This window comes from Octopus bimaculoides, chromosome 2, assembly GCF_046866305.1.
Source record: "Octopus bimaculoides isolate indiv1 chromosome 2, ASM4686630v1, whole genome shotgun sequence".
NCBI classification, from domain to species: Eukaryota; Metazoa; Mollusca; class Cephalopoda; order Octopoda; family Octopodidae; genus Octopus; species Octopus bimaculoides.
The window spans coordinates 190363152-190373567 of record NC_142929.1 but is presented as its reverse complement, the minus strand read 5'-3'; the positions used below and the strand labels follow the sequence as shown (position 1 = coordinate 190373567).

Sequence of the window (10416 nt, the reverse complement as noted above, 5' to 3'; positions counted from 1 at the left end):
TGATGGCGGTGGTGGCGGTGGCGACGGTGGTCTGTGGTGGCGGTGACGAATGAGGAGTAGTTTGAGGAACGCTAATATAAGGAAGGGGGGGGGATCTAACAGTTTCGGGTAAAAAAACCGACGAGGAATGAGTGAAAGGAGGAGGAAGGGGAGGAAAGCAAGTGTCAGAGGGCGGACAGTGGTGGTGGTGGTGGTGGTGGTGGCGGCGATGGGGGTGTATATGACAATTCTGGGTTAGAGAAGGGGTGGGGGGTTAGGGGAAGGACTGACGTGGGAGTAGCAAGGTGACGATTGGTGGCTTCGTGGCGGCGGTGGTGGTGGTGTTGGTGGTCGTCGTCGCAGAAATGGTGGTGATGATGATGATGATGATGATGGTGGTGGTGGTGGTGGCGGTTGTTGACAATGATTACGATGGTAGGAGTGGTTTTCATCGTGTTACTGTTGTTGCGGCTGTTGGTGATGATGATGATGATGCTGTGATGATGATGACAATGATGATGAGGGTGATGATGATGATGCTGTGATGGTGGTGGTGGTGGCGATGGTGATGATGATGATGATGATGATGATGGTGGTGGTGAGGGAGAACGTCGTTATGGTGTGCTTTGTAGTAGTAGTAGTAGTAGCAGTTAAGTGGTATTTTCTTGTTAGTGATGATGATGATGATGATGGTAGTTGCAGTTGCTGTAAAAGTGTAGTTATTGTTGTTGTTGTTGTTATTGTTGTTGTTGTTATTGTTGTCCTTTCTGTGGATGGTAGAGCGTAATTCGAACGAAATTTGGCTGCTATTTCTAGTGACTGGATAGAGACCTGTTGAATGGTTCAGCGACCAGGCGGTGTTGGTGCTGCCGGTGGTGGTGCTGTCAGTGGCGGTGGCGGTGGAGACAGAGTCGACGTTGTTGTTGTTGTTGTCGGTGGTGTTGGAAGTAGCCGTGGTAGTGGTGATGGTGGTGATGGTGGTGCTATAGTTCTCACAACGGTAATGGAGGTAGGAATGGTGTTGCCCCCTCATTGTTGACGTTAGATTGAATCCACCAGGCATAGAATTAGAAGCATTCCAGTCACGACCACCCCGTCTTTTTTTTTTTTTTGTAAGTGTATTTCGGATGACACAACAAAATGTCCTGCCTCGATCTCTCGGTTGAAAGAGATCTGGCTGCTATTTCTAGTCGGTCAAATGACCACACAGTGACTCCCTCAACAGCGTTGCTGATACTCATTGCTGTTGTTGGTGTTGTTGTTTGACCCCAAGTAAACTCTGATCCAGTTAACCCGTGATCATGACGTCACCAGCCATGATATGTCGGCACAGTTAAGTTTTTAGGGGGTCTTTTTTAGGACTGCATCGGTAGTCATCTGGCACGGTTGTGATAGTAATAACAATGATATGTTTTATTAGCCACGGGGGCACAGGGGAAGGGGACATCACAAGGACACACAATTTGAGTGGGGATTTACATAAAAGATGAAGAGAACGAAATGGAAAAGACAGCGAAATGCGATAAAATGTATTGTGTGTGTGTGTGTGTGTGTGTGCACTCCGTCGCTTACGACGTCGAGGGTTCCAGTTGATCCGATCAACGGAACAGCCTGCTCGTGAAATTAACGTGCAAGTGGCTGAGCACTCCACAGACACGTGTACCCTTAACATAGTTCTCGGGGATATTCAGCGTGACACAGTGTGACAAGGCTGACCCTTTGAATTACAGGCACAACAGAAACAGGAAGTGAGAGTGAGAGAAAGTTGTGGTGAAAGAGTACAGCAGGGTTCACCACCATCCCCAGCCGGAGCCTCGTGGAGCTTTAGGTGTTTTCGCTCAATAAACACTCACAACGTCCGGTCTGGGAATCGAAACCGCGATCTTATGACCGCGACTCCGCTGCTCTAACCACTGGGCCATTGCGCCTCCACGCAATGAAGTATACACAAAGTATGTGATGGTGCAGTCCTGATGCAGGAGAGACCTCCAACTATCATGGCTGGTGACGTGTTGATCACAGGTTAACTGGACAAGAGTTTACTTGGGGTTAAACAACAACAACAACAGCAATGAGTATCAGCAACGCTGTTGGGGGAGTCACTGTGTGGTCATTTGACCTACTAGAAATAGCAGCCAGATCTCTTTCAACCGAGAGATAGGGACAGAACATTCTATTGTGTCATCCGAAACCCTTCAGATCCAGGATTACCCTAACCACCTAAGCCTTAGGTTCTCAAAGTGGGCGCTACTGCCCCCACTCTTGCCGGTGAGAGTTGAGACAGTCCAGGTGGGCGCTGGTGTCTAAGGGGTGAGGGGTTGTGTGTGTGGGGGGGGGGGGGGGGGTAGAGAAAAAGGAGACGTTAGGAGGAAGGCAGTGGATTAGGGGACGCTATGAATTTATTATAATATTATAGTATTGTATACAAATTATATAATATTATATTAAATATCAAATGATTCATAATATATATAAATAAGTAAAATATAAAATATTTTTTATACATAGAAATAGGGGTGGGGGTGCAAATTTTGATTTTGCACCCCGCAAAAATTCCAGGGGATGCACTTGCACCCCCTGCTCCCCCACCCATGCATTCACTGGGAGGTAGAACTGTCCATTTCGCCCGGCGTGCTAACGATTCTGCCAACTCGACGGCTTAGAGAGATCTATTACACACACACACACACACACACACACACACACATATATATAAAATTCTTTTACTTGTTTCAGTCATTTGACTGCGGCCATGCTGGAGCACCGCTTTTAGTCGAACAAATAGATCCCAGGACTTATTCTTTGTAAGCCTAGTATTTATTCTATCGGTCTCTTTTGCCGAACCGCTATATTACGGGGACGTAAACACACTAGCATCGGTTGTCAAGCGATATTAGGTGGGGGGGGGGTTCAAACACAGCCACACAAACATACACACAACACACACACACACACACACACACATACACGCATATATATTTATACGACGAGCTTCTTTGTTTCTGTCTACGAAATCCAGTCACAAGGCTTTGGTCGGCCCGAGGCTATAGAAGAAGACACTTGCCCAAGGTGCCACGCAGTGGGACTGAACCCGGAACCATGTGGTTGGTAAGGAAGCTACGTTACCACACAACCACTCCTGCGCCTACAGTGTATAAAAATTAATGAAATTAACAACTAAATACTAGAAAATTATAAAAATAACTATCACACTCTGTTGCAATAAGTAATGTGTCAATTATGTTAATAAGTTATTTAATTATAAAAGCGATAGAATTCTGCGAGAGAATTGAATGTTGGATGTCTTTGAATGAGACTGAAGAATCTAAAACATTTTGCGAGTTATTCAACTTGCTGCAGTTTGAAGAATCACGTGAACCGTTTTAGTGTTTGTTAATTGGTTCAATTAGGGAATGAGGTTGTTTTAAAAGTGATGATTAATTAAAGAGTGGGGAATGTAAGTGAAGCAGCCGGAATCGTTAGCGCGCCGGGAAAAATGCTTTGCGGCTTTTCGTCCGTTTTTACGTTCTGAGTTCAAATTCCGCCGAGGTCGACTTTCCCTTTCATCCTTTCGGGGTCGATAAAATAAGTACCAGTTGTAATTGACTCATCCCCACCCCCAAAATTGTTGCCCTTGTGGAAAAATTATTATTATTATTATTATTATTATTCTTGTTTGTGTGCGCGCGTGTTTTTGTGTCTGTGTTTGTTCCCATCATCGCTTGACAACTGGTGTTGGTATGTTTACGTTCCCGTAACTTAGCGGTTCGGCTAAAGAATGGATAGAATAAGTACCAGGATTTACAATAATAATAATAATAATAATAATAATGATATTAATAATCAGTCCTGTGTTCGATTCATTTGACTAAAAATTCTTCAACGCAGTGCACCAGCATGGCCGCAGTCTAATGACTGAAACAAGTTAAAGATAAAAGATAGAAACTTAAGAGAACAACGCCATAGACACCGGAAGTGAACTCTGCAAGAAATATTTACTTCCGAATGGCTTTCCATAACATAGTGCCAAAGATCGCAACATCGCCATCAAGATGCAAGACCAGCTCTTCAATAGCCCCTTTCCCAAAAGCCTGAGAGATCTTTATGGGGTGGATGTAGGTGTCTTCAAAATAAAACTGGACCTCCCCTGTCAAGTGTTCTGGATGGAACTATCACGCGGCACGAAACACATTTGAGGGCAGCTGCATCAAACTCCCTCATTTACCAAAACGCCACATATCAGAGGAGGTTTCAAGTGGTGAAAGTGTAGCAAGGTTAATGGCGGTGCTCCAGTATGGCCGCAACTTCCGAGCTCAGAGTTGTAGGATTAGTGCAGTGGTTCCCAAAATGGAGGGTACTGCCCCGCCTCTGTGGGCGGCGGGAAGATCAAGAGGGGCGTTGAAGAAAAGTGGGACAATAATAGGGTGACCAAAAGGACCCCCCCCCCCCAAATAATGGGTACATAATAATTAGGTTAAGTTCTATATGTGAAATACTGTTGTTTTGAATTTGCCGCAGAAAGTGGTCCATGTTTGTGGTGCTGAGTGTGGTGGTGGTGGTGGTGGTGGGCACTAGAAATGTGGCATGAGTGTGAAGGGGGCACAACCTGAAAAATTTGGGAACTAGTGGATTAGTGTACTAAAACCAAAAACTTGATAGAGTAATGAAGGGCCATCCCGGGTGGCACACATTCTAGCTACACTAGTGATAGTATGATAAATTTAATGAAGGCGCGTGGCCTAGTGGTAAGGGTGTACCACTCATGATCTAGTGATCGTGGGTTCGATTTCCAGACCGAGCGGTACAATGTGTTCTTGAGCAAAACACTCCATTTCAGCGTTGCTCCGGTCCATTCAGCTGTCAAAGAGTAACCTACGATGGAATAGCCTTCCGACAGGGGGAATGTTGACCTGGTCACCCGGCCAGCGAACTGCAGCTTTCGAAAGCTAAAATGAGGCAAAGCTTATTTGTGACCAGCGATGTATAACAATATTCAATAGTCCGGTCGATCACGTGATCACGTGATGATAGATTTAATACTCTCATTTTTAAATAATATTGGCCTTCAGCTAATATTACTTGTATGCGTTTTTTGTTTTTGTTACTGCATATCCGAAATAAATTATTAAATATCTGAGGGGAATTATTGTTAATTATAATATCTTGAACTAATAACTTCAACTTTCTTGATAAATATTTTTTAACAGATATTTACAGCTAGAGAGGGGGAAAAAAAAAAGAACAAAGAAAAGAACCTAAAAATGCTCAGATTCAAATATTTTTTCTTTTCGTTTCTAAAGATGAAATTAATAGTCTGAAAAACGATAATCCTCCTGAAAGAATTTTGTCTTTTTAATGATATCGAGATTCAAATCCACAAAGCTATTATATTTTGGATATACGATGCGTCACGAGTCGTTGCCTTCGACCATCGTAAGTGTGGAGGGGGGAGAAGGTAAGAGAGGCCGTCAATGACATTTGTAGGCAGACGACATAAAAGAATGAATCGGAAACAGGAGCCTGATTGATTGTATTCATGCAGCGCAACGCACCGTGAACTGGAAAGTCTACCATATTTGTATGTCTGGACACAAGGTGGCGGACCTGGCGGCGGACCTGGCGGATTGTGATAAAATGCTTTCCATTGATTTTATTTTAGGGTCGACATCTCATTTCAAAAGAATGTTAGCTGTTAGGCTTAAATCTTTTTATACCAACGAATTCACTTTCTCTTGTGTTCATTCTGCAATTCATCCACTTATGTTTCATTAAATATGAAGTTGTATTTACGCTGAAGAGTATCAATAAAGCGAAACATGTCTCAGTTGCCCCCCTCCCCTCATAGTTTGGAAAGGATTCCACCGAGATCGACTTTGCCTTTCATCCTTCCGGGGTCCATAACATAAGATACTAGTGATACACTGGTGTCGATCTAATCGACTTACCCTCTCCTCTGAAATTGCTGGCCTTGTACCAAATTTTGAAACCAATGCAATCACGTGTATCTTTAATTCTTTTCCTTGTTTCAATCATTGGACTGCAGCCATGCTAGGGCACTCCCTTGAAAGATTTAGTCATTCAAATGCACCCAGCTACTTAATTGTATGTCAGGAACTTTTTGCTGATCTGTCAAATCACGAGGATATAAACAAACTAACACTGGTTACTTAAGAGACAGACTCAAGCACAACAATGCACCCACACCGATACATATGTATCTGTGTGATTGTGCGTATGTATATACTTCAGTCTTCCATATATAGTTTTCCACCCCCTTACAAAATTCAATTCCAAGGTATTGATGGTCAGTCGATACTTATAGTAAAAAACTACTTACTCGAGGTACTGCGTGGCGGTAAAGTGGCCAACCACACAACTATGCTTGCCGAATATTATTTTCCTTTACTGTATATCTCAATATAGTTTGTAAATATTGAACAAGATTTTATGAATTAATTTTTGTTCTGTTGTTCAAAAGCTCGTTTTCTAACTACGTACTTTCGGGTTGTTTCCCACTGTACTATACCTTGGATAAATGACTTTCACAACACCCCTCGTAAAGTCTCGTGTAATATCACGCAGCCACATCCCAAATGGAGACGGATTACCGACATTTTTAAGTGGGACGTTTGATAATTGTAATGTATCGCATGAAACTAAAGGTAGGTCCATAAATAAAGAATATATACATATATATATCGAGGGTTTGAGAGGTATTAATGTCAAGAAGCCCCAAAGGTGTCAGGTAATGCTATCGGACAGACGATAGTTAAGCTCCAGTTTCAGTAATAAGGAGTCCAACGTAGGTCGTGTTGCATGCGTATATATAAAAAATTAACAGAATGAGATACAAAATCCAGGCTGTGAATAGTTTTCAGAACATTTATAAAGAGCATTGATAAATATTCTGAAAACTATTCCAACCTTGGATTTTTAAAATCTCATTCTGTTAATTTTACACACACACACACACACACACACACACACACACACACACACACACACACACACACACACACACACACATGTATGTATTCTTAAGCGGAGTCATAAACAGTCAAGGTACTCGTAGTACGCTAGAAATGGTTAGGGGTACAGTGACATAGAGCTGACAGTAAAATAAACATTGAAGACATCAAATGTTGGTAGGATACCATAAATATGCAAGTACCCAATCCAATTCAGCCCATCATTCCGACTGGGTCATTGGTGTGGCGTGTGTATGAGAAGTAAACATAAATGGCATCTAAAATTTATAAATGCACATATATATATATATATATATATATATATATATATATATATATATATATACATGCATGTATACATAAGATACTAGTGATACACTGGGGGCGATTATTGGGCACATGCTGTTGCACATGCAGTTGCACATGCAGTTGCACATGCAGTTGCACATGCAGTTGCACATGCAGTTGCACATGCAGTTGCACTTTGGCATTACAAGAGCGTCACCGCCTCTCTTGTTCACCGGGTACTTTGTGATGTGATGTAGTGGTCTTGTGTCCAAGAGAGGCTGCACTTTGTGTCAATTTTACTGTTTTCTTCAAGCTTCCGGTTAACATACTCATGCATAGTCCTTTTTTCGTATGCTGAGTGCTTTCCATCCAGGTCTTTTCTGAGGTAAGAAAGCCCAGCTGTTTTGGGACTGTATAGGAGATCATCAGAAAGAGAGCGTTTTTTGAGGAGTTCACTACCAACTCGTACAATGTTGCTCACTTCACTATTCACGACTGTATTGATATATTTATTTTTGCTGCTGTTGTTTAGCAGGTGCTGCCTGAGTGATACCATGCGGCATTTGAAGGCCGTCTGCACTGATCTCAGTCCTTTACCACCTTCATTCTTCGTAGGTAGAGCCAGTCAACATCAGTGTTTCTGTGGAAGTTCCCAGGTGTCGTTAGGATATGTATGTATGTATGTATGTATGTATGTATGTATGTATGTATGTATGTATGACATTGTTCAGTTTTATTTCAAGATTTCTTGCCAATAGAGAACGAGCCGGTTTCTAACCTAGATCCAAGGCTACTTTCTCGGAATTTCAACATCAGTAGCCGGGTATTTTTGTATGTATGTATGTATGTATGTATGTATGTATGCATGTATATGTGCAGATTTGTATTTTTGTTTTATGTATGTATTCTCATGCATGTATGTTTGTGATGTGTATAGAATATTTCCTGCTTCCAAATATATCGCGACTCTTTTCAATCATTATGGATAACATTCATTCACACAAATAGTAAGAAGCAGATACGGTAAGCACCTGATCTAAACAGCGACTTCATCTTCCTCCTTGTACATCGTTCTTGAATATTCTTATTGTCACAAAAAACAAACTTATCTCTCAAAAGAACTTAGCAGAGCATGTCGTGTTCAGATTTGCCATCTGTAAATCTTTTATCTTTTATCGAGCTGTGGTGGGATACAAAAGCAGACAGACAAACACACACACACACACACACACACACACACACACACACACACACACACACGCACGCACGCACGAACACACACACATAAGCGCGCACATACATACACAAATACGTACGCACGCGCGCACGCACACATACATACACACACGCCCGCACGCACACACACACACACACGCATATGCATACGACAAGCTTTTAGTTCCGTTTACCAAATCCATTCACAAGGCTTTGGTCATCCCGAGCTTATAGCAGAAAACACTTGCCGAAGGTGCCGCGCAGTGGGACTGAACCCGGAACTATGTAGTTGGCAAGCAAGCCTCTCACCACACATGTTTATATACGCAACTAAATATACACACACATACTGCTATATTGGAGTTAAATTCTTTCTTATATCCTAACTAGTCCACAATACGTAGTTTCGAAAATTATCGTTGGAAGACCATCAATATTTCTGAATCTTTTTGGTCACACAATTTCTTTGGCGTTTTTTTTCACTGCTACTTTTTATTCATTGCGGCGTTTTATAGCGGACATCAAGGATCGTGGCAATGACATTCTGACTGAGAAAATCATCAACGTCAGATTTATATTTTCGTTAAAAAGTGACAGTTCTTAGATTAATACAAGGATGGTGTATCTCTGCGTTAAATTTTGCGTTGTATTCTTCTATTTATAATGCTTCCATTACTAAGCGTTTAAGCCTTTTGTATTAATTTCTATTTACGATGGTTGTTTTATCAACTAAGGCCTTTTCTATTTAATGTCCTGCATTGTAATGTGCTACAATGGCTCCTTTCGCCGGTAATAACGACTTCATTTAGAAGATAAGACCGAGGAGATTTAGAAACGTTAATGCAGCTTCGTAGCGTTATTGTTCGAAACTTAATAGAAAGAAATAATAAAGAAAATAGGAAAAATCTCTTACAAAAAAAACAAAAAAACATCTAAAGCAAACACACTCGTGTCTTCTATATAACTGTGTGCGAAAGAAAAGCTAGCGCCATGTATGTAGGAATGTATGTATGTATGTATGTATGTATGTATGCATGTATGTATGCATGTATGTATGCATACATGTATGTATACATATATGAATGTATATATGCACGTGTGTATGCATGTATGTATATATGTATGTGTGTGTATGTATGTATGCATGTGTGTATATATGATTGTATGTAGTTCTGCATTCATATATGTATGCGTGTACGTACGTATGTAGGTTGGTAAGTAGGCGTCTGCCTGTCTGCCTGTCTATCTATCGATTTACGTGTTTGTCGTGTCATCAGTATAATTGTAAGAAAAGTTGTTTCATGTGTGTGTGTGTGTGTGTGTGTGTGTGTGTGTGTGTGTGTGTGTGTGTGTTCTATGTGTATCTATGCTTGCAAAACATGCTAATATGTATTACACATAATACTAACACACACTTTCCACATTTTTCTTTCCCGCACATATACACACACGAAAACATATTTACTATACGAACGCTTATATATATATATATATATATATATATATATATATATATATATATATATATATATATATATATATATATACATATATACATACATACATACATACATACGTACATACATATTTGTGTGTGTGCATTTTCTTGATATTGCAAAATGTCACAACACCGATACAACGACAACAACAGCAGCAGCAACGGCAAAAACAACAAACATAATAACAATATGCATTATTGCATTTATTACATTTACTACTACATTCGTTAAAATCCAGCTATGGATGATATTTCCCATTTTTATTGACATAAAATAAATAACCGATATATCTATTTTGAGAAATTCAGTGAAAAGTTAGCGTGAACATATTTAATGGACGAAGCTGAAGAAAAAAAGCCAACACACTGATGACGTCACTTAGTTATCTCTTCTCATAACAGTTCTATTGTTCTTTCCCAACCTTGTTAATATACAGGGCGGCGAGCTGGCAGAAACGTTAGAACGCC

General features: G+C 40.9%; 1 protein-coding gene across 1 annotated transcript in view; it reads right to left on the bottom strand.

Moving 5' to 3' along the window:
* Positions 1–863, bottom strand: part of LOC106873697 (uncharacterized) — an 86793-nt gene extending 85930 nt beyond the window's left edge. Inside the window, exon 1 of the mRNA XM_052965802.2 lies at positions 1–863. This exon is cut by the window's left edge and continues 1935 nt beyond it. The gene's annotated coding sequence lies outside the window, so the exon portion shown is untranslated.
* Positions 864–10416: the final 9553 nt, after the last annotated feature.